This window comes from Xenopus tropicalis, chromosome 3 (assembly GCF_000004195.4).
Source record: "Xenopus tropicalis strain Nigerian chromosome 3, UCB_Xtro_10.0, whole genome shotgun sequence".
NCBI lineage: Eukaryota > Metazoa > Chordata > Amphibia > Anura > Pipidae > Xenopus > Xenopus tropicalis.
This window is the reverse complement of record NC_030679.2, coordinates 47,195,305-47,220,076: the sequence shown is the minus strand read 5'-3', so window position 1 is coordinate 47,220,076 and position 24,772 is coordinate 47,195,305.

Genomic DNA, 24,772 nt, shown 5'->3' with positions numbered 1-24,772 from the left:
GCATCTTTAACCAAGTGGGGCTGTCTTTACACCACTCTCCTCAAGGGCAAAATCTTGAATATATAACGAGGACACCGTGTTTGCTATCAGCCCATGGCCATGGACTGCCCTACTCTGGAACAAAGTGACATTTTGTTCACGCATTGCACTGGTTTATATAATGCCTTTTAATCTCTGTATTGCAGTAGCACTGTTATGAAAACTGACAAAGCTGTCAGTCTCAAGAAACGTGCCCTAAATTGTAAAGGAAATGCCTGCAGCTTGCTAGTCTGCACAACCCGTGCACTCCAAACAATGAACGAAAACATAGAGAGAATATGTCTGTTTGGGGGGAGAGGTGAAACTGCAATGCATTCTAATAGCTCTGCTGCATATACAGAATCAGGAGTAACATGTTTCTGAACTAAACCCCACAGCAACTCAGGGTTCTGGTCAGTGTAGTTGGAGTGTTGAAAGTATATCGATATATATAGTTTATATATGGCAAATTTTAATATCTAGGATGCTTTTGGCTTCACTAATAGTTACATTATGTGCCAAATTATTATTATGCTTCATTTATTTATTTAGCAGCAACAATTAGGGATAAGCTAAAATAGTAATAAAAGAGCATGCAATGTATTAAAGGAAATGGACTTGTGCTAGCAGAAGCTTGCAATCCATTCTTTTTAAACTAGAAACATGCATAAAGAAATATGGTGCTGTTTTTAACTTGTCTGGCTTTGTGACAACCTTAATTTATACTTGCTTTTTGTTTACCATATTATATCTTGTGGTCCATCATGTAAATTGAAGCCCACTCCAGTCCATAACTCATCCATCAGTGACAGGGCTGAAGGAAATAAGATTTGGGAGCTAGAATATATAATAGTCCATTTTACATCTCTGCCTGGGTTTAACCCCTTATTATCAAGGATTTTTTTTAAATTGAATAGCTATTGGATGTGCCTCAATTATTATTGTGCTTTGGAAACAAGGAAACACAGTCACACAGTAGATGGAACACAGTTTGACATTATACAAGTATGGGATCTGTTATCTGGAAACGGACCCAGAAAGCTCCATATTACAGGAAGCCCATCTCCCAAATCAAATAATTCAAATATTTAAAATTATTTCCTTTTTCTCTGTAATAATAAAATTATACTTGATCCTAACTGAAATATAATTAATCCTTATTGGAAGCAATACAATCCTAGTGAGTTTATAACTCCCACACCCCCAAGCGACCTGACCAACTGGCCTGAGGTTGATTGATCTGCTGGGTCAGTGCAGTAGTGTCATCCGTGTGTGTCTTATTGCACCAATATCTGCGCATTCATTCCACAGAATATATACTCAGATCTCTTGTACCTGGCCAGCTTTCCTGAATTCATATGAGAATGTCTGCTTTAAGGGGTGTTTAACCCCAAGAACTGTCGGGGGAAGGTTGCTGGCAAGAAAAGGCTTAACTTACCTGCCTGTTGGTAATATCTGGCTTTGTATTAATGGCCTTCTAAACTGACTGCAGGTGCAGAGTTACAGGTGTAAAGAAAGACAATTAATTTGTGGTTCAGTGTACGTGGTAGTGGCAAGAGGGGTATAAAAAGCCGGTTCACCAAGGGACTTACTCGGCATTCTGTAAAGAGAGGCAGTTTTGCCATGTGCTCTCCACAAAAAAAAAATATAACAATAAACTATAAATATATTGTTGCAGCTTGGTGAAAAGTTATGTTTTATAATTAAACCAGTCTTAAAGAATAAGTAAACCTTTTTTTTTCTATTAATAAAATTACTCTAAACAGCTTCCCAGATTGCCTGCCTTTGTCCCTCTGTTCTTTCTTACCTGGTTGCTGAGTTACATTCTGCTCTATTCCACTCCTTCCTTGTTCAGAGTGAAGCTCCGCCCCCACTTCCTGTTCAGGTCTCTCACTACACTGACAACTTGTCCATGTGGAGAGCCCCTTATGCGCATGCCTGGAGGCAGCAGGAGCCAGCCTGTGTATGAGCAGGGTTTTGCTCCTTCTGAAGACTTTCAAACATGGCACATGTGACTGCAAAACACCAGGGGGAAGTGCTGGACACGGTGCATTAAGGTAGTCTTATATTAAAAATTAAGGTAGTGTAAAGTGTAGAGAATAGTAGTCTAAGGCTAAATATATGATTTGTTTTTTTAACATTTACATCTCCTTTAAAATTGAAAGGTGGGACTGAATTGGATTACATGGCCTACTGAGGCTGGCTAGGCATTTAATATATATACAGTAATATACAGTTTAGTCATTTCCCTATGGCAGTGCTGTCCAACTGGCAGCCCCCCTCTGTGTGGCCCCCCACACCTGTCTGACTGCTGTGACTGCTTACCTTTGTGTAATCTTTAAATGGTATCAATACTGAGATTAACTGGCCCCCTGCATGGTTCACACCTCAGATTCAGGCTGTAATCCCCTATTGTTTAAACATGTAATCCCCTGTACTGTTCACACCTTTTAATCCCTGCATTGTTCACCCTTACATTGTTCACACCTGACGCTCAGACTGGAAGCACCTCAGGAGCAGTGCTGAATGCTGCCTGTGTGTACAATACTCTGCCTCCCCTATGCTACATGCCCTATGCTGTCTGTGTGCCATACTCTGGCTGCCCTATGCTGCCTATGTGTGCTATACTCTGCCTGCCCTATGATGCCTGTAGGAGGTGAACATGGCAGGGATTTGTTCTGGAAGTTTTTTTTAGCATTTGGACATTGTCATTATATGGTCCATAAGTTGTGTAATTCTTTCACATATGAATGAAGTGTAATATCCCTACAGTGAGCACCAACCATTTGGGTTTTTGCTGTGCTACCATATGAATGTAGGTATGGTCTTAAAATCTCTTGTGATAACATGGGTGTAGTTTAAAAAAAGGGGAGTGGTCAAAACTGGCTTCCATTATTGGCCTTCCACCATGTAGGCCAAAAAACTCCTGGCCCTCAGTACCACAGAAGTTGGACAGCACTGCCCTATAGGATAAAACTGTAAATGATATCCTTATAAACAGTGCTTAGTGATGTCATCAGTTTTAATCGGAGCTTAGTGATGTAATTTTCTGTCACATGACTTACTAAAACTTAATCATAACTAAGTACCAACTGTTGTAAAATATGAGGATATTAGAAGTCACCTTGGAGTTCCATAACCTTTATATGGTCATGGAACTCCTTGGTGACTTATAATATTCCTATATTTTACAATAGGGGGTACTATATAATATATACGTGCGAACACACACACACAGTTGTTTCAATGAATATGCTGCAGCCATTCTCCAACAAAATAATGTGCGTGAAGTGGATTTATTTATTGTGTATCTGTTATAATTCAGTACAGCAGACCTTTCCCATAGTGAAGACCTTTAAATGTTATTACAGTCTGATCTGTACTGAATTGGATACTTGAAAGGAACTACCCAACAATTTCCATATGAACTGGATCACACACATTAATATGCACAAGCACTTCAAATTTTACTAATATCATATGTGTTGGCCTTTCATGAGAGAGTATGCCATACAGATGTAGATAAAGGAAAGCTTTACTTTCTACATTGATGGAAAACAGATATGTGAGGATATGTGTTTGCAGCTGTGTATGTGTGTGTGCGCGAGTAATGATGAACTCCATATTGACGCATGCATAGTACTGGCTGAGGGATTACAACAGTCCAATGGATGTATGATTAACATCTCTGCTTTAAAAAAGTATTCAACCATTCCTTTCAGTATGAAAAGAAAACATATTTAATTCACTACTGAATGTAAGTTTTATGGAGATTTGAATAGACAAATGATTTTGCAACTTCAGGAATTCACGGTGCTTTGCTTACCCCCCCCCCCCCCCCCCACATAAATCACCTGCTCTGTGAAGTGTAGAAAAGGTTAATGACTGGTTTATTCCCAGTGCGCTGCGGTTGGATTGTGCACCTGACACTCACACAGGATTCTGGCTGCACTCCCTGGGCAGTGTTCCTCTATGTTTCCCAGGCCTGCCAGAGCCCATAAATCCCACTGAGTGTTAGATGGGAATAAAAGCCATTGAGTGATGAAGGGCTGGGGCCATATATCTCTATGCCCATTGTATAGGGATCGGGGCCAGCAGAAGAGAGCCAGATAGACAAGACGCCTGTTGCTTGGCATGTTAGGGATGAAATATCTTCTCTTAAATTAAATTCATACAATATTTACCGTCGCACCAGGAGAAGAAGACTCTTTAAGAAAATATGCAATAAAGTGATTCAATAATTCATGGAGAGTTTGGAGAGGGGGAGGGAGGGGACACCCTTGGTTCTTGTTTTGGGATTGTGACTTAGTAAATGTAGCAAATGGAAACATGAAATGTGCCCGGAGGCGAATGATATTATAGAGCAACACAAGCAGACGGCTAATAAAAAAAGCTGCAGAGAGGGGGGATGGCAGGAGGGAAAGAGACAGAGAGAACAGGGAAAGGGAGAGATAGACAGAACACACACCAATGAAGGCAGTGGGGAAACTTAACCCATTTTCGCCCAAAATTAATTTTCTATGGCTGTAGGAATGTGAGACTTATAAAGATTTTTCAAACTCAAGTATTATATAAAAGCAGAAATAAAGCTTTTAAAATAGCTTATAGTATTCTGTTTGTTACAGTTTGAAATTAAGGCACTTTCCCCTTTCAGCCTCTATTTGTTTAAGGGTTTTTGTTAGCCATAGATACCTGATGTTGTTCTCTGACAAACCCAAGGTCCTCTTTTCAGTTGCTGGTCAGTGTGCATTCAACAGTACAATCATTCTTTTTTTATGTTTGTGCTATAATTTTTTCTTTCTTCTGCTAGGCCTGCTGATTGTTCCTGAGTTATTAAGTATGCACTTGAGATTGACCAATCATAGACATTTCTGCGCACCTCATGGTTGGACAACATGATGTTTCAAGCAGTTCACTTATAGGGACAGGGAAGTCATCAAGTTAAACCAAAAATGACACATGAAAAATCAATATGAGAAAATCAATCAATACAAGAAAAATGTAAATGGTCTGTGGTGCTTGTTTGTGGCTTCACAGAGCTCATTACAGCAGTTATGAATGCGTAGTGGGACTTTGTGCAAGAGAACCACATTTTCCTGTTCTGCAGATGTGATTGGTTAAACCTTGCTGCATACTTAATGAAGTAGTCAGTGTCTAGGGAGTATATTACACCAGAATATAATTTTAAAAAGATTATGAAGTTTAGTATCCCTTTGAAATATAGTCTGTTAAAATATCACTGTGTTGAAGCATAATTTCTTCGTTGCAAGCTTAGACAGCAGGCTGATAGATATGACCCATTAACGGAACCTTTTTTGCAGATCAGGTAAGTTTTTTTGAGTTCATAATTGCCTGTATTAATTTGTACCTTCTTTAAACCCCATTACTGAAATTTTTATGAAAATGCATAATTAATAATGACAGAAATGTTATAATTATAACATTATAACTGTAATCTACTTCCACTTCTGTTAAAAAGAAGAAAAAGGCGAAAGTTTTTTTTTATAGTTTTGTTAATTTACAATTTCTGCAAAGGGACTTATTTATAAAGACTGGGCAAATTTGCACATGGGCAGTAACCCATAGCAACCAATCAGTGATTATTTTTTTCAGCTAACTGCAGGTTGAACAATGAAAGAAAACATTTGATTGGTTGCTATGGGTTACTGACCAAATGCAAATCTGCCCAGTCTTTATAAATGAGCCCCAATATTGAAGCAGTTTGAACACATTATTATAAGAGGGTAACCAAGTGCTCATCTTGTATCAGTTTGTAACAAAAGGAACCAGAGAATGTATAATGTATCTCCCAACCTGTATGTTAATGTAGTGGAAACATTGGCATGCCAGTTATTCAGCCAATGTTCTAGAACAGGGCTCCTCAAACTTTTTAAACAGGGGGCCAGTTCATGGTCCCTCAGACTGTTGGAGGGCTGGACTAGCTTTAGTCCTCAAACTACGCCCCGCCTCCGCTGCATCCTCATCCCTGGCTACTACCTGTCTGCCTCAGTGTGGTCCTTGGCCCCATCACATCACCGCGTCACACCAGCCAACGCAAAATGATGCTGGACAAGTAGCAGTTAGGGGTGAGGACACAGCGGGGGCCGGATAAATGACCTTGGGGGCCATATCCAGCCTGGGGGCCTTAGTTTGAGGACCCCTGTTCTAGAATATCTAAGACACCAAATACATTTTTACTCCAAATAACTAAGCTTTAAGGTGGGCTCTCAGGTATATATTTAAGAGCAAATAGGCATTCTCCCCAAATCCTCCAAGTTAGTTAGCTACAGGCTGAGACCCCACACAACGGTTTTTAGTCCCCCCAGGGATGGAAGTCCTGTACTTTGGGAACTACTATCTGTTTGGTACCATTACGCTTTAATCCAGTGAGTGTAGGACATTCAGATACAGAATCCACTTTATATCAGTTTTCATTTAAACAGATAAACAGGTGCTGGAGTATAAAAAAATAGACAATAGTTTATAGATTACTAGGTGCTCTTAAAATAATAAATCAATACACAAAGGTGGTATACTTATGTAGTTAATGCTCAATTTACTTTATGTTTATAGCAATACAATCATAGCAATTTAGAATATACATCAATTTGCAAAAATGTACATGCAGACATAAGCATGCAGATAATACATACCACCCAGGAACACAAAAAAAGAACTAATAAAAAGTGGATACTCTTGGGCAGATAAAAATTAACCAAATGTTTTTGCCTAAGCCTTTGTCAAGGGCAATTGTGCCAAACATACTGGGTTACCACTGTACTTCCCTGGCTGTCTAATCCCTGAGCTCTTCCCTGCCCATTCCCCACTCGCCATGTTAAAATGTATGATATAGTTATTTCTGCCCAGTCTACATGTGGGGCACCTTACTCTGTTATATGTAATGTGACTTTCCAGGTTTATAACATTCCCATAAAGACGTCTTCTGCTTTCGTTCCAAAACCTTCTCTGAAGATAGGTACTGTTGACAGTGTAATAATGTTAAGCCCCCACATAGGGTCATTATCTGAAATTCCTAATGACAAGCATATGTTTGATTTGGCTTCAGTTATGCACATCTAAATGGCACTGATCACACAACCAGTGCAGCTCCATTGACTTGGTCAGGCAAAACTCCACCGTAAAAGACTGTGCTTCCAAAGAGGGATTAAAGTTTGTTCTCAAAGCACTATTATACAGTGGCATTACTAGTATCCTCTGACAGAAAAAATGTAAACCTTTACACAAATGATAATTTTTAGGGGTGATTTACAAGGGCCCCAGCTGCCCCCATCTCATTCACTAAGAGCTTCCATCAAGGGCCTTGCTGTGCTCTGCACCTCATGTAACACCTTGTGGAGAGTGCAGCACTGGTGGGCACAAGGCAGCCCTGTCCTTAGCCACCACAGGGCAGTAAGGACAGGGCTCCCAAACCCTGCACCCACCAACTCTCCCTAGCACATGTAAATGATCATCCCCACAGCTAACACTGCAGCTGTATTGTAAAGTGCAGATCAGGGTGCAAAGTGAACAGCAAACATGGTTTGTTTGTGCCTATTTTTTGCACTCTGTTTCTGCACTGTGTAAATGACCTGTGTTTTGCTCTATGCCTATATTTTGCACTTTGTACCATGTACTGCATGTATAATTTAGGCTGCAGTGTAAAGTTAAGTAAGTCGCTTGCTTACAGAAGTTACCAATTGTGAGTTTGTATAGTATATACCCATTGTGTGTACCATTACCCATTGTGAAGTTGTATATGCTTATTATCTCACATATGTCTGTAATTCACTTCTCCTGATAGACAATATAAAGCTTTTACAAGCCAAATGTAGCCTTATCTCCATCCGTGTAGACCGAGCATAATAAGGGTTAGCTTCCCTCAGACAGTTCTGCAGATTTGATTTATGACAATTGCTACACAGTAATAGATAGCTGTAGGCAACTGGGTGTTGGGGGGGGGGTGCATTTTAAATAAGAATCTCATCCTATTCTAAATCTTTCTACTGGGACCTCTGATTAATTACGGATAGGTGATAGCATCTGACATTTTGCAGAACATGTGAAGTTGGTATCAAGGTGGTTGCAGGTGCTTTTTAGTTATCACATAGAAGGTAAAGAATTTATACAGGCTGAGGGAACTGCAGCATGGGCAAATAGTAATTTGAATTTGTAGGGATTTTTACTACTTTTTTTTCAACTCAGTGCCACTCTAAATCCTTATGTTAGGTGTGGCAATAGGAGTTCGATGGGGTCATTCACAATGTCCCATACAATGTACAAAGTGCAAAAAAGGGCAGAAATCAGCCGTTATCTTCTACTTTGCCCATTGTGTGGGGCATCGTCTGCATAGCCTCTGTGCTCTGTTTTAAGGCACTAAGACCTGCAGACGGCTATCTGAATCTAGTGGGGCAAGTTAGGGAGTGAAAGTTAGCGAGTTAAAGAAGCCAGCATCAGGGCCCTATACTTATGTTATAAATAATACTGTACATGGACAAATATTGTGGGCTGAGCTGGAAAGACATGCTAGAGATTCCACATTGCAGATTAATTGTTGGCTTAGAAGGTGTATAATATGCATCTCTGATTTGAAAAGTCTGTGCCTTTTAGACAAATACTATATACTGGTGTGCTCAGTTGCAGTGCGGCTCTGCGTGTAGTAATTTTTATTATATTACTGACATGCTTCCAGCTTAGGTTTCAAGATGCAAACCAAGAACCATTTCTCCATACTGAAATTGCCATTCCTGTGCAAGGACTGTTTCATGAAATGAGAGAAGGCACTTCAATCAAAAGCAATAGCTGAAACCCACTGAGCACATCCAGCTGTAATTTATTTTGCATGTTTTACTGGTGAAACAAGAGGATGAACAAACAGGATTAGCATTTTTTTTGCAAGGCTTGCAGGAAAGAATAGAATGATGTACTGTACACTGGAAAAGCTACAGACATGATCAATAATCAGAATGATAGGTACTAGGAACAAGTCAGGGATTATCTCCTCTCAATTTGCTTCCTTTAACAGTGCTTCCTGAATTTCAATCTTTTAAGTAGTTGTATATACCCATCTTTTAATAAAAACATAAGTACAGGATATATGCAGCAGTTACAACTTCCTTCTGGCCCTGAGACCTGGGACACACTTTACTGGAACAAAGAATTAAATGTGTTACCAGGGATGAAGAGAAATGGGTAGGAGTGGGTGGGATAAAGAAACTTGTCATGATTAGTCAAGAGTGGAATAAAAAAAAGTGACCATTACATCTAAGGGTAAATCAATTTCTACTTTCTTTTTCGAATATTTTTGCTTCATTGTAAAAAGCCGTCTGCCTTCAGAGTTGCTTTGGGCTTGGTATTAAGTCCAGGTGTGGTCTCGTTGAGATAATGTGATTTCCGTTTACAAACGGAAGGTTGCAGCTTCCATTTCCGCTCACTTCTTAGAATAAATTTGCTTCATTGTAAAGAGCCACCTGCCGACGGAGGACGCATGCATCATTTGGGTACGGCGTTACGGTGGTCACCTTACAAGGAGAAGGGTGCGAGTTCAAGCCCTGTTGCGGTCTCGTTAAGATAACGTAAGTTCCACTTGCAAAAGCAAAATTGCAGCTTCGGTTTCTGCTCTCCTCTTAGAATATCTTTGCTTCATTGTAAAGAGCCACCTGGCTTGAGTGTTTGCATGCCTCCTTTGGGCTCGGGGTTAAGGTGGCTGCCTCGCAAACAGAATGTTGCGAGTTCAAGTCCTGGTGCGGTCTCGTTAAGATAACGTAAGTTCCGCTTGCAAAAGGGAGGTTTTGCCTTCAATTTCTGCTCTCCTCTTGAAATATCTTTGCTTCATTGTAAAGAGCCACCTGCCTTGAGCGCTTGCATGCCTCCTTTGGGCTTGGGGTTAAGGCGGCTGCCTTGCAAGCGGAAGGTTGTGCGGAGATGTGATTTCCGTTTACAAACGGAAGGTTGCGGCTTCCATTTCTGCTCACTTCTTAGAATAAATTTGCTTCATTGTAAAGAGCCACCAGCCGACGGAGGTGCATGCCTCCTTTGGGCACGTGGTTAGGGTGGCTGCCTTGCAAATGGAAGTTCAAGCGAGTTCAAGCCCTGTCGCGGTCTCGTTAAGATAACATAAGTTCCGCTTGCAAAAGGGCCATTTTGCCTTCAATTTCTGCTCTCCTCTTGGAATATCTTTGCTTCATTGTAAAGAGCCACCTGCCTTGAGCGCTTGCATGCCTCCTTTGGGCTTGGGGTTAAGGCGGCTGCCTTGCAAGCGGAAGGTTGTGACCTCAAGTCCTGCTGTGGCCTCTTTGAGGTAACGTAGGTTCTGCTAACAACCGGAAGGTTGTGGCTTCAATTTCTGCTCTCCTCTTTTTGAGATGCTTTGGCCCATCATGAAGGGCCATCTGCTACATAATTTCTTCACTTTGCTCTGCGATTTCAGCGTTGTGGTGGAAAAGGCAACTGCCTTGTAAGTAGACGGTTGTGAGTTCAGCTCTTGGTTTGAAACTGTCTTTGGGATGCTTTTGTTTGAGTGATTTTGCTTGATCGTGAAGAGCCACCGGGCACCAAATTGACAAAGATGAGCGCACGTCACCGGCAGCCTAGAGGATGCTTGTGAAGGACCATCTGCCGCCAAATTTGCCAACCTAAGTGTGGGGCTTTAGCAATGTGATGACCAGCCAGGCTGTTTTATAAGAAGAAGGTCGTGAGTTAAATCCCAGAGTCTTCCCACATCTGTCTTTTTAGGATGGTTTCCTCACAATTGCCTTGGTTCTTCATAAAGGACCTTTTGCCACAAAATGTGCCCAGCCAATTGTGAGTCTTCAACGACGTAGTGGCTTGAGTGGCTGCTTTGCAAGAAGCGGGCAGCAGGAGGCATGGACTGGCATGGACTGACAGGGTGGCATAAATTGCATGTTCCAAGAAAACGCCCCCCCTGTCCACTTCTTGGAAACTTTCTTCCCAAGCCATGCTGGAACTACTGGAGAGCACCAGGTGTCTCACTTCTAATTTGTGCCCATGGTGGTCCATTTCCTTTCATGCATGCCTGGCTTTCTTCCATGTGCATTTCCTTGGGCTTGACGTGACGCATGCCTTCTTCCTTCGGTTGCATTTCCTTGGGCTTGACGTGACGCATGCCTTCTTCCATGTGTGTTTCCTCGGGGCACCTTTCCAGCTCAGCCCCTGCCATGGACCTTGGGGCTGCGGCTTGCTTGGTTTGACTCAACGCACACCTTCTTCCTTGGATTGCATTTCCTTGGGCTTGACTCGATGCGACGCATGCCTTCTTCCATGTGTGTTTCCTCGGGGGAACCTTTCCAGCTCAGCCCCTACCATGGACCTTGGGGCTGCAGCTTGCTCGGTGTGGTGGTGGAGGTGGGAATTGAACTCAGGATGTTGCACTCTGGGGGCGGTTACCTTGCCCACTGCTCTACTTGTCCGGCCCCTATTTTACCTAGATACTGGTTTTCCCTTTCTATCTAATGAGCCAATCTTTCCTGCGGCTCCAGCACCGCCGGGCTTAGGTCTGTTTAATGGATGCTTTTTGTTTTCATTGGAAAGAGCCACCTGCTGGCAGAGGTGCGATCTCCTTTGGGCTCGGGGTTAAGGCGGCTGCCTCGCAAACAGAAGGTTGCGAGTTCAAGTCCTGGTGCGGTCTCGTTGCGAAGATGTGATTTCCGTTTACAAACGGAAACTTGCGGCTTCCATTTCTGCTCACTTCTTAGAATAAATTTGCTTCATTGTAAAGAGCCACCAGCCGACGGAGGTGCATGCCTCCTTTGGGCACGTGGTTAGGGTGGCTGCCTTGCAAATGGAAGTTCAAGCGAGTTCAAGCCCTGTCGCGGTCTCGTTAAGACACCGTAAGTTCCGCTTGCAAAAGGGCCATTTTGCCTTCAATTTCTGCTCTCCTCTTGGAATATCTTTGCTTCATTGTAAAGAGCCACCTGCCTGGAGCGCTTGCATGCCTCCTTTGGGCTTGGGGTTAAGGCGGCTGCCTTGCAAGGCGGAAGGTTGTGATCTCAAGTCCTGCTGTGGCCTCTTTGAGGTAACGTAGGTTCTGCTAACAACCGGAAGGTTGTGGCTTCAATTTCTGCTCTCCTCTTTTTGAGATGCTTTGGCCCATCATGAAGGGCCATCTGCTACATAATTTCTTCACTTTGCTCTGCGATTTCAGCGTTGTGGTGGAAAAGGCAGCTGCCTTGTAAGTAGACGGTTGTGAGTTCAGCTCTTGGTTTGAAACTGTCTTTGGGATGCTTTTGTTTGAGTGATTTTGCTTCATCGTGAAGAGCCAGCGGGCAACAAATTGACAAAGATGAGCGCACGTCACCGGCAGCTTAGAGGATGCTTGTGAAGGACCATCTGCCGCCAAATTTGCCAACCTAAGTGTGGGGCTTTAGCAATGTGATGACCAGCCAGGCTGTTTTATAAGAAGAAGGTCGTGAGTTAAATCCCAGAGTCTTCCCACATCTTTCTTTTTAGGATGGTTTCCTCACAATTGCCTTGGTTCTTCATAAAGGACCTTTTGCCACAAAATGTGCCCAGCCAATTGTGAGTCTTCAATGACGTAGTGGCTTGAGTGGCTGCTTTGCAAGAAGCGGGCAGCAGGAGGCATGGACTGGCATGGACTGACAGGGTGGCATAAATTGCATGTTCCAAGAAAACGCCCCCCCTGTCCACTTCTTGGAAACTTTCTTCCCAAGCCATGCTGGAACTACTGGAGAGCACCAGGTGTCTCACTTCTAATTTGTGCCCATGGTGGTCCATTTCCTTTCCTGCATGCCTGGCTTTCTTCCATGTGCATTTCCTTGGGTTTGACTCAACGCATGCCTTCTTCCTTCGGTTGCATTTCCTTGGGCTTGACGTGACGCATGCCTTCTTCCATGTGTGTTTCCTCGGGGCACCTTTCCAGCTCAGCCCCTGCCATGGACCTTGGGGCTGCGGCTTGCTTGGTTTGACTCAACGCACACCTTCTTCCTTGGATTGCATTTCCTTGGGCTCGACTCGATGCGACGCATGCCTTCTTCCATGTGTGTTTCCTCGGGGGAACCTTTCCAGCTCAGCCCCTACCATGGACCTTGGGGCTGCAGCTTGCTCGGTGTGGCGCCGGGCTTAGGTCTGTTTAATGGATGCTTTTTGTTTTCATTGGAAAGAGCCACCTGCTGGCAGAGGTGCGATCTCCTTTGGGCTCGGGGTTAAGGCGGCTGCCTCGCAAACAGAAGGTTGCGAGTTCAAGTCCTGGTGCGGTCTCGTTGCGAAGATGTGATTTCTGTTTACAAACGGAAACTTGCGGCTTCCATTTCTGCTCACTTCTTAGAATAAATTTGCTTCATTGTAAAGAGCCACCAGCTGACGGAGGTGCATGCCTCCTTTGGGCACGTGGTTAGGGTGGCTGCCTTGCAAATGGAAGTTCAAGCGAGTTCAAGCCCTGTCGCGGTCTCGTTAAGACACCGTAAGTTCCGCTTGCAAAAGGGCCATTTTGCCTTCAATTTCTGCTCTCCTCTTGGAATATCTTTGCTTCATTGTAAAGAGCCACCTGCCTGGAGCGCTTGCATGCCTCCTTTGGGCTTGGGGTTAAGGCGGCTGCCTTGCAAGGCGGAAGGTTGTGACCTCAAGTCCTGCTGTGGCCTCTTTGAGGTAACGTAGGTTCTGCTAACAACCGGAAGGTTGTGGCTTCAATTTCTGCTCTCCTCTTTTTGAGATGCTTTGGCCCATCATGAAGGGCCATCTGCTACATAATTTCTTCACTTTGCTCTGCGATTTCAGCGTTGTGGTGGAAAAGGCAGCTGCCTTGTAAGTAGACGGTTGTGAGTTCAGCTCTTGGTTTGAAACTGTCTTTGGGATGCTTTTGTTTGAGTGATTTTGCTTCATCGTGAAGAGCCAGCGGGCAACAAATTGACAAAGATGAGCGCACGTCACCGGCAGCTTAGAGGATGCTTGTGAAGGACCATCTGCCGCCAAATTTGCCAACCTAAGTGTGGGGCTTTAGCAATGTGATGACCAGCCAGGCTGTTTTATAAGAAGAAGGTCGTGAGTTAAATCCCAGAGTCTTCCCACATCTGTCTTTTTAGGATGGTTTCCTCACAATTGCCTTGGTTCTTCATAAAGGACCTTTTGCCACAAAATGTGCCCAGCCAATTGTGAGTCTTCAACGACGTAGTGGCTTGAGTGGCTGCTTTGCAAGAAGCGGGCAGCAGGAGGCATGGACTGGCATGGACTGACAGGGTGGCATAAATTGCATGTTCCAAGAAAACACCCCCCCTGTCCACTTCTTGGAAACTTTCTTCCCAAGCCATGCTGGAACTACTGGAGAGCACCAGGTGTCTCACTTCTAATTTGTGCCCATGGTGGTCCATTTCCTTTCATGCATGCCTTCTTCCTTCGGTTGCATTTCCTTGGGCTTGACGTGACGCATGCCTTCTTCCTTCGGTTGCATTTCCTTGGGCTTGACGTGACGCATGCCTTCTTCCATGTGTGTTTCCTCGGGGCACCTTTCCAGCTCAGCCCCTGCCATGGACCTTGGGCTGCAGCTTGCTTGGTTTGACTCAACGCACACCTTTTTCCTTGGATTGCATTTCCTTGGGCTTGACTCGATGCGACGCATGCCTTCTTCCATGCGTGTTTCCTCGGGGGAACCTTTCCAGCTCAGCCCCTACCATGGACCTTGGGGCTGCAGCTTGCTCGGTGTGGCGGTGGAGGTGGGAATTGAACTCAGGATGTTGCGCTCTGGGGGCGGTTACCTTGCCCACTGCTCTACTTGTCCGGCCCCTATTTTACCTAGATACTGGTTTTCCCTTTCTATCTAATGAGCCAATCTTTCCTGCGGCTCCAGCACCGCCGGGCTTAGGTCTGTTTAATGGATGCTTTTTGTTTTCATTGGAAAGAGCCACCTGCTGGCAGCGGTGCGATCTCCTTTGGGCTCGGGGTTAAGGCGGCTGCCTCGCAAACAGAAGGTTGCGAGTTCAAGTCCTGGTGCGGTCTCGTTGCGAAGATGTGATTTCCGTTTACAAACGGAAACTTGCGGCTTCCATTTCTGCTCACTTCTTAGAATAAATTTGCTTCATTGTAAAGAGCCACCAGCCGACAGAGGTGCATGCCTCCTTTGGGCACGTGGTTAGGGTGGCTGCCTTGCAAATGGAAGTTCAAGCGAGTTCAAGCCCTGTCGCGGTCTCGTTAAGACACCGTAAGTTCCGCTTGCAAAAGGGCCATTTTGCCTTCAATTTCTGCTCTCCTCTTGGAATATCTTTGCTTCATTGTAAAGAGCCACCTGCCTGGAGCACTTGCATGCCTCCTTTGGGCTTGGGGTTAAGGCGGCTGCCTTGCAAGCGGAAGGTTGTGATCTCAAGTCCTGCTGTGGCCTCTTTGAGGTAACGTAGGTTCTGCTAACAACCGGAAGGTTGTGGCTTCAATTTCTGCTCTCCTCTTTTTGAGATGCTTTGGCCCATCATGAAGGGCCATCTGCTACATAATTTCTTCACTTTGCTCTGCGATTTCAGCGTTGTGGTGGAAAAGGCAGCTGCCTTGTAAGTAGACGGTTGTGAGTTCAGCTCTTGGTTTGAAACTGTCTTTGGGATGCTTTTGTTTGAGTGATTTTGCTTCATCGTGAAGAGCCAGCGGGCAACAAATTGACAAAGATGAGCGCACGTCACCGGCAGCTTAGAGGATGCTTGTGAAGGACCATCTGCCGCCAAATTTGCCAACCTAAGTGTGGGGCTTTAGCAATGTGATGACCAGCCAGGCTGTTTTATAAGAAGAAGGTCGTGAGTTAAATCCCAGAGTCTTCCCACATCTGTCTTTTTAGGATGGTTTCCTCACAATTGCCTTGGTTCTTCATAAAGGACCTTTTGCCACAAAATGTGCCCAGCCAATTGTGAGTCTTCAACGACGGAGTGGCTTGAGTGGCTGCTTTGCAAGAAGCGGGCAGCAGGAGGCATGGACTGGCATGGACTGACAGGGTGGCATAAATTGCATGTTCCAAGAAAACGCCCCCCCTGTCCACTTCTTGGAAACTTTCTTCCCAAGCCATGCTGGAACTACTGGAGAGCACCAGGTGTCTCACTTCTAATTTGTGCCCATGGTGGTCCATTTCCTTTCATGCATGCCTGGCTTTCTTCCATGTGCATTTCCTTGGGTTTGACTCAACGCATGCCTTCTTCCTTCGGTTGCATTTCCTTGGGCTTGACGTGACGCATGCCTTCTTCCATGTGTGTTTCCTCGGGGCACCTTTCCAGCTCAGCCCCTGCCATGGACCTTGGGGCTGCGGCTTGCTTGGTTTGACTCAACGCACACCTTCTTCCTTGGATTGCATTTCCTTGGGCTCGACTCGATGCGACGCATGCCTTCTTCCATGTGTGTTTCCTCGGGGGAACCTTTCCAGCTCAGCCCCTACCATGGACCTTGGGGCTGCAGCTTGCTCGGTGTGGCGCCGGGCTTAGGTCTGTTTAATGGATGCTTTTTGTTTTCATTGGAAAGAGCCACCTGCTGGCAGAGGTGCGATCTCCTTTGGGCTCGGGGTTAAGGCGGCTGCCTCGCAAACAGAAGGTTGCGAGTTCAAGTCCTGGTGCGGTCTCGTTGCGAAGATGTGATTTCCATTTACAAACGGAAACTTGCGGCTTCCATTTCTGCTCACTTCTTAGAATAAATTTGCTTCATTGTAAAGAGCCACCAGCCGACGGAGGTGCATGCCTCCTTTGGGCACGTGGTTAGGGTGGCTGCCTTGCAAATGGAAGTTCAAGCGAGTTCAAGCCCTGTCGCGGTCTCGTTAAGACACCGTAAGTTCCGCTTGCAAAAGGGCCATTTTGCCTTCAATTTCTGCTCTCCTCTTGGAATATCTTTGCTTCATTGTAAAGAGCCACCTGCCTGGAGCGCTTGCATGCCTCCTTTGGGCTTGGGGTTAAGGCGGCTGCCTTGCAAGCGGAAGGTTGTGACCTCAAGTCCTGCTGTGGCCTCTTTGAGGTAATGTAGGTTCTGCTAACAACCGGAAGGTTGTGGCTTCAATTTCTGCTCTCCTCTTTTTGAGATGCTTTGGCCCATCATGAAGGGCCATCTGCTACATAATTTCTTCACTTTGCTCTGCGATTTCAGCGTTGTGGTGGAAAAGGCAGCTGCCTTGTAAGTAGACGGTTGTGAGTTCAGCTCTTGGTTTGAAACTGTCTTTGGGATGCTTTTGTTTGAGTGATTTTGCTTCATCGTGAAGAGCCAGCGGGCAACAAATTGACAAAGATGAGCGCACGTCACCGGCAGCTTAGAGGATGCTTGTGAAGGACCATCTGCCGCCAAATTTGCCAACCTAAGTGTGGGGCTTTAGCAATGTGATGACCAGCCAGGCTGTTTTATAAGAAGAAGGTCGTGAGTTAAATCCCAGAGTCTTCCCACATCTGTCTTTTTAGGATGGTTTCCTCACAATTGCCTTGGTTCTTCATAAAGGACCTTTTGCCACAAAATGTGCCCAGCCAATTGTGAGTCTTCAACGACGTAGTGGCTTGAGTGGCTGCTTTGCAAGAAGCAAATGGCATAAATTGCATGTTCCAAGAAAATGCCCCCCCTGTCCACTTCTTGGAAACTTTCTTCCCAAGCCATGCTGGAACTACTGGAGAGCACCAGGTGTCTCACTTCTAATTTGTGCCCATGGTGGTCCATTTCCTTTCATGCATGCCTGGCTTTCTTCCATGTGCATTTCCTTGGGTTTGACTCAACGCATGCCTTCTTCCTTCGGTTGCATTTCCTTGGGCTTGACGTGACGCATGCCTTCTTCCATGTGTGTTTCCTCGGGGCACCTTTCCAGCTCAGCCCCTGCCATGGACCTTGGGGCTGCGGCTTGCTTGGTTTGACTCAACGCACACCTTCTTCCTTGGATTGCATTTCCTTGGGCTTGACTCGATGCGACGCATGCCTTCTTCCATGTGTGTTTCCTCGGGGGAACCTTTCCAGCTCAGCCCCTACCATGGACCTTGGGGCTGCAGCTTGCTCGGTGTGGCGGCGGAGGTGGGAATCGAACTCAGGATGTTGCGCTCTGGGGGCGGTTACCTTGCCCACTGCTCTACTTGTCCGGCCCCTATTTTACCTAGATACTGGTTTTCCCTTTCTATCTAATGAGCCAATCTTTCCTGCGGCTCCAGCACCGCCGGGCTTAGGTCTGTTTAATGGATGCTTTTTGTTTTCATTGGAAAGAGCCACCTGCTGGCAGAGGTGCGATCTCCTTTGGGCTCGGGGTTAAGGCGGCTGCCTCGCAAACAGAAGGTTGCGAGTTCAAGTCCTGGTGCGGTCTCGTTGCGAAGATGTGATTTCCGTTTACAAACGGAAACTTGCGGCTTCCATTTCTGCTCACTTCTTAGAATAAATTTGCTTCATTGTAAAGAGCCACCAGCCGACGGAGGTGCATGCCTCCTTTGGGCACGTGGTTAGGGTGGCTGCCTTGCAAATGGAAGTTCAAGCGAGTTCAAGCCCTGTCGCGGTCTCGTTAAGACACCGTAAGTTCCGCTTGCAAAAGGGCCATTTTGCCTTCAATTTCTGCTCTCCTCTTGGAATATCTTTGCTTCATTGTAAAGAGCCACCTGCCTGGAGCGCTTGCATGCCTCCTTTGGGCTTGGGGTTAAGGCGGCTGCCTTGCAAGCGGAAGGTTGTGACCTCAAGTCCTGCTGTGGCCTCTTTGAGGTAACGTAGGTTCTGCTAACAACCGGAAGGTTGTGGCTTCAATTTCTGCTCTCCTCTTTTTGAGATGCTTTGGCCCATCATGAAGGGCCATCTGCTACATAATTTCTTCACTTTGCTCTGCGATTTCAGCGTTGTGGTGGAAAAGGCAGCTGCCTTGTAAGTAGACGGTTGTGAGTTCAGCTCTTGGTTTGAAACTGTCTTTGGGATGCTTTTGTTTGAGTGATTTTGCTTCATCGTGAAGAGCCAGCGGGCAACAAATTGACAAAGATGAGCGCACGTCACCGGCAGCTTAGAGGATGCTTGTGAAGGACCATCTGCCGCCAAATTTGCCAACCTAAGTGTGGGGCTTTAGCAATGTGATGACCAGCCAGGCTGTTTTATAAGAAGAAGGTCGTGAGTTAAATCCCAGAGTCTTCCCACATCTGTCTTTTTAGGATGGTTTCCTCACAATTGCCTTGGTTCTTCATAAAGGACCTTTTGCCACAAAATGTGCCCAGCCAATTGTGAGTCTTCAACGACGTAGTGGCTTGAGTGGCTGCTTTGCAAGAAGCAAATGGCATAAATTGCATGTTCCAAGAAAACGCCCCCCCTGTCCACTTCTTGGAAACTTTCTTCCCAAGCCATGCTGGAACTACTGGAGAGCACCCGGTGTCTCACTTCTAATTTGTGCCCATGGTGGTCCATTTCCTTTCATGCATGCCTGGCTTTCTTCCATGTGCATTTCCTTGGGTTTGACTCAACGCATGCCTTCTTCCTTCGGTTGCATTTCCTTGGGCTTGACGTGACGCATGCCTTCTTCCATGTGTGTTTCCTCGGGGCACCTTTCCAGCTCAGCCCCTGCCATGGACCTTGGGGCTGCGGCTTGCTTGGTTTGACTCAACGCACACCTTCTTCCTTGGATTGCATTTCCTTGGGCTTGACTCGATGCGACGCATGCCTTCTTCCATGTGTGTTTCCTCGGGGGAACCTTTCCAGCTCAGCCCCTACCATGGACCTTGGGGCTGCAGCTTGCTCGGTGTGGCGGCGGAGGTGGGAATCGAACTCAGGATGTTGCGCTCTGGGGGCGGTTACCTTGCCCACTGCTCTACTTGTCCGGCCCCTATTTTACCTAGATACTGGTTTTCCCTTTCTATCTAATGAGCCAATCTTTCCTGCGGCTCCAGCACCGCCGGGCTTAGGTCTGTTTAATGGATGCTTTTTGTTTTCATTGGAAAGAGCCACCTGCTGGCAGAGGTGCGATCTCCTTTGGGCTCGGGGTTAAGGCGGCTGCCTCGCAAACAGAAGGTTGCGAGTTCAAGTCCTGGTGCGGTCTCGTTGCGAAGATGTGATTTCCGTTTACAAACGGAAACTTGCGGCTTCCATTTCTGCTCACTTCTTAGAATAAATTTGCTTCATTGTAAAGAGCCACCAGCCGACGGAGGTGCATGCCTCCTTTGGGCACGTGGTTAGGGTGGCTGCCTTGCAAATGGAAGTTCAAGCGAGTTCAAGCCCTGTCGCGGTCTCGTTAAGACACCGTAAGTTCCGCTTGCAAAAGGGCCATTTTGCCTTCAATTTCTGCTCTCCTCTTGGAATATCTTTGCTTCATTGTAAAGAGCCACCTGCCTGGAGCGCTTGCATGCCTCCTTTGGGCTTGGGGTTAAGGCGGCTGCCTTGCAAGCGGAAGGTTGTGACCTCAAGTCCTGCTGTGGCCTCTTTGAGGTAACGTAGGTTCTGCTAACAACCGGAAGGTTGTGGCTTCAATTTCTGCTCTCCTCTTTTTGAGATGCTTTGGCCCATCATGAAGGGCCATCTGCTACATAATTTCTTCACTTTGCTCTGCGATTTCAGCGTTGTGGTGGAAAAGGCAGCTGCCTTGTAAGTAGACGGTTGTGAGTTCAGCTCTTGGTTTGAAACTGTCTTTGGGATGCTTTTGTTTGAGTGATTTTGCTTCATCGTGAAGAGCCAGCGGGCAACAAATTGACAAAGATGAGCGCACGTCACCGGCAGCTTAGAGGATGCTTGTGAAGGACCATCTGCCGCCAAATTTGCCAACCTAAGTGTGGGGCTTTAGCAATGTGATGACCAGCCAGGCTGTTTTATAAGAAGAAGGTCGTGAGTTAAATCCCAGAGTCTTCCCACATCTGTCTTTTTAGGATGGTTTCCTCACAATTGCCTTGGTTCTTCATAAAGGACCTTTTGCCACAAAATGTGCCCAGCCAATTGTGAGTCTTCAACGACGTAGTGGCTTGAGTGGCTGCTTTGCAAGAAGCAAATGGCATAAATTGCATGTTCCAAGAAAACGCCCCCCCTGTCCACTTCTTGGAAACTTTCTTCCCAAGCCATGCTGGAACTACTGGAGAGCACCCGGTGTCTCACTTCTAATTTGTGCCCATGGTGGTCCATTTCCTTTCATGCATGCCTGGCTTTCTTCCATGTGCATTTCCTTGGGTTTGACTCAACGCATGCCTTCTTCCTTCGGTTGCATTTCCTTGGGCTTGACGTGACGCATGCCTTCTTCCATGTGTGTTTCCTCGGGGCACCTTTCCAGCTCAGCCCCTGCCATGGACCTTGGGGCTGCGGCTTGCTTGGTTTGACTCAACGCACACCTTCTTCCTTGGATTGCATTTCCTTGGGCTTGACTCGATGCGACGCATGCCTTCTTCCATGTGTGTTTCCTCGGGGGAACCTTTCCAGCTCAGCCCCTACCATGGACCTTGGGGCTGCAGCTTGCTCGGTGTGGCGGCGGAGGTGGGAATCGAACTCAGGATGTTGCGCTCTGGGGGCGGTTACCTTGCCCACTGCTCTACTTGTCCGGCCCCTATTTTACCTAGATACTGGTTTTCCCTTTCTATCTAATGAGCCAATCTTTCCTGCGGCTCCAGCACCGCCGGGCTTAGGTCTGTTTAATGGATGCTTTTTGTTTTCATTGGAAAGAGCCACCTGCTGGCAGAGGTGCGATCTCCTTTGGGCTCGGGGTTAAGGCGGCTGCCTCGCAAACAGAAGGTTGCGAGTTCAAGTCCTGGTGCGGTCTCGTTGCGAAGATGTGATTTCCGTTTACAAACGGAAACTTGCGGCTTCCATTTCTGCTCACTTCTTAGAATAAATTTGCTTCATTGTAAAGAGCCACCAGCCGACGGAGGTGCATGCCTCCTTTGGGCACGTGGTTAGGGTGGCTGCCTTGCAAATGGAAGTTCAAGCGAGTTCAAGCCCTGTCGCGGTCTCGTTAAGACACCGTAAGTTCCGCTTGCAAAAGGGCCATTTTGCCTTCAATTTCTGCTCTCCTCTTGGAATATCTTTGCTTCATTGTAAAGAGCCACCTGCCTGGAGCGCTTGCATGCCTCCTTTGGGCTTGGGGTTAAGGCGGCTGCCTTGCAAGCGGAAGGTTGTGACCTCAAGTCCTGCTGTGGCCTCTTTGAGGTAACGTAGGTTCTGCTAACAACCGGAAGGTTGTGGCTTCAATTTCTGCTCTCCTCTTTTTGAGATGCTTTGGCCCATCATGAAGGGCCATCTGCTACATAATTTCTTCACTTTGCTCTGCGATTTCAGCGTTGTGGTGGAAAAGGCAGCTGCCTTGTAAGTAGACGGTTGTGAGTTCAGCTCTTGGTTTGAAACTGTCTTTGGGATGCTTTTGTTTGAGTGATTTTGCTTCATCGTGAAGAGCCAGCGGGCAACAAATTGACAAAGATGAGCGCACGTCACCGGCAGCTTAGAGGATGCTTGTGAAGGACCATCTGCCGCCAAATTTGCCAACCTAAGTGTGGGGCTTTAGCAATGTGATGACCAGCCAGGCTGTTTTATAAGAAGAAGGTCGTGAGTTAAATCCCAGAGTCTTCCCACATCTGTCTTTTTAGGATGGTTTCCTCACAATTGCCTTGGTTCTTCATAAAGGACCTTTTGCCACAAAATGTGCCCAGCCAATTGTGAGTCTTCAACGACGTAGTGGCTTGAGTGGCTGCTTTGCAAGAAGCAAATGGCATAAATTGCATGTTCCAAGAAAACGCCCCCCCTGTCCACTTCTTGGAAACTTTCTTCCCAAGCCATGCTGGAACTACTGGAGAGCACCCGGTGTCTCACTTCTAATTTGTGCCCATGGTGGTCCATTTCCTTTCATGCATGCCTGGCTTTCTTCCATGTGCATTTCCTTGGGTTTGACTCAACGCATGCCTTCTTCCTTCGGTTGCATTTCCTTGGGCTTGACGTGACGCATGCCTTCTTCCATGTGTGTTTCCTCGGGGCACCTTTCCAGCTCAGCCCCTGCCATGGACCTTGGGGCTGCGGCTTGCTTGGTTTGACTCAACGCACACCTTCTTCCTTGGATTGCATTTCCTTGGGCTTGACTCGATGCGACGCATGCCTTCTTCCATGTGTGTTTCCTCGGGGGAACCTTTCCAGCTCAGCCCCTACCATGGACCTTGGGGCTGCAGCTTGCTCGGTGTGGCGGCGGAGGTGGGAATCGAACTCAGGATGTTGCGCTCTGGGGGCGGTTACCTTGCCCACTGCTCTACTTGTCCGGCCCCTATTTTACCTAGATACTGGTTTTCCCTTTCTATCTAATGAGCCAATCTTTCCTGCGGCTCCAGCACCGCCGGGCTTAGGTCTGTTTAATGGATGCTTTTTGTTTTCATTGGAAAGAGCCACCTGCTGGCAGAGGTGCGATCTCCTTTGGGCTCGGGGTTAAGGCGGCTGCCTCGCAAACAGAAGGTTGCGAGTTCAAGTCCTGGTGCGGTCTCGTTGCGAAGATGTGATTTCCGTTTACAAACGGAAACTTGCGGCTTCCATTTCTGCTCACTTCTTAGAATAAATTTGCTTCATTGTAAAGAGCCACCAGCCGACGGAGGTGCATGCCTCCTTTGGGCACGTGGTTAGGGTGGCTGCCTTGCAAATGGAAGTTCAAGCGAGTTCAAGCCCTGTCGCGGTCTCGTTAAGACACCGTAAGTTCCGCTTGCAAAAGGGCCATTTTGCCTTCAATTTCTGCTCTCCTCTTGGAATATCTTTGCTTCATTGTAAAGAGCCACCTGCCTGGAGCGCTTGCATGCCTCCTTTGGGCTTGGGGTTAAGGCGGCTGCCTTGCAAGCGGAAGGTTGTGACCTCAAGTCCTGCTGTGGCCTCTTTGAGGTAACGTAGGTTCTGCTAACAACCGGAAGGTTGTGGCTTCAATTTCTGCTCTCCTCTTTTTGAGATGCTTTGGCCCATCATGAAGGGCCATCTGCTACATAATTTCTTCACTTTGCTCTGCGATTTCAGCGTTGTGGTGGAAAAGGCAGCTGCCTTGTAAGTAGACGGTTGTGAGTTCAGCTCTTGGTTTGAAACTGTCTTTGGGATGCTTTTGTTTGAGTGATTTTGCTTCATCGTGAAGAGCCAGCGGGCAACAAATTGACAAAGATGAGCGCACGTCACCGGCAGCTTAGAGGATGCTTGTGAAGGACCATCTGCCGCCAAATTTGCCAACCTAAGTGTGGGGCTTTAGCAATGTGATGACCAGCCAGGCTGTTTTATAAGAAGAAGGTCGTGAGTTAAATCCCAGAGTCTTCCCACATCTGTCTTTTTAGGATGGTTTCCTCACAATTGCCTTGGTTCTTCATAAAGGACCTTTTGCCACAAAATGTGCCCAGCCAATTGTGAGTCTTCAACGACGTAGTGGCTTGAGTGGCTGCTTTGCAAGAAGCAAATGGCATAAATTGCATGTTCCAAGAAAACGCCCCCCCTGTCCACTTCTTGGAAACTTTCTTCCCAAGCCATGCTGGAACTACTGGAGAGCACCCGGTGTCTCACTTCTAATTTGTGCCCATGGTGGTCCATTTCCTTTCATGCATGCCTGGCTTTCTTCCATGTGCATTTCCTTGGGTTTGACTCAACGCATGCCTTCTTCCTTCGGTTGCATTTCCTTGGGCTTGACGTGACGCATGCCTTCTTCCATGTGTGTTTCCTCGGGGCACCTTTCCAGCTCAGCCCCTGCCATGGACCTTGGGGCTGCGGCTTGCTTGGTTTGACTCAACGCACACCTTCTTCCTTGGATTGCATTTCCTTGGGCTTGACTCGATGCGACGCATGCCTTCTTCCATGTGTGTTTCCTCGGGGGAACCTTTCCAGCTCAGCCCCTACCATGGACCTTGGGGCTGCAGCTTGCTCGGTGTGGCGG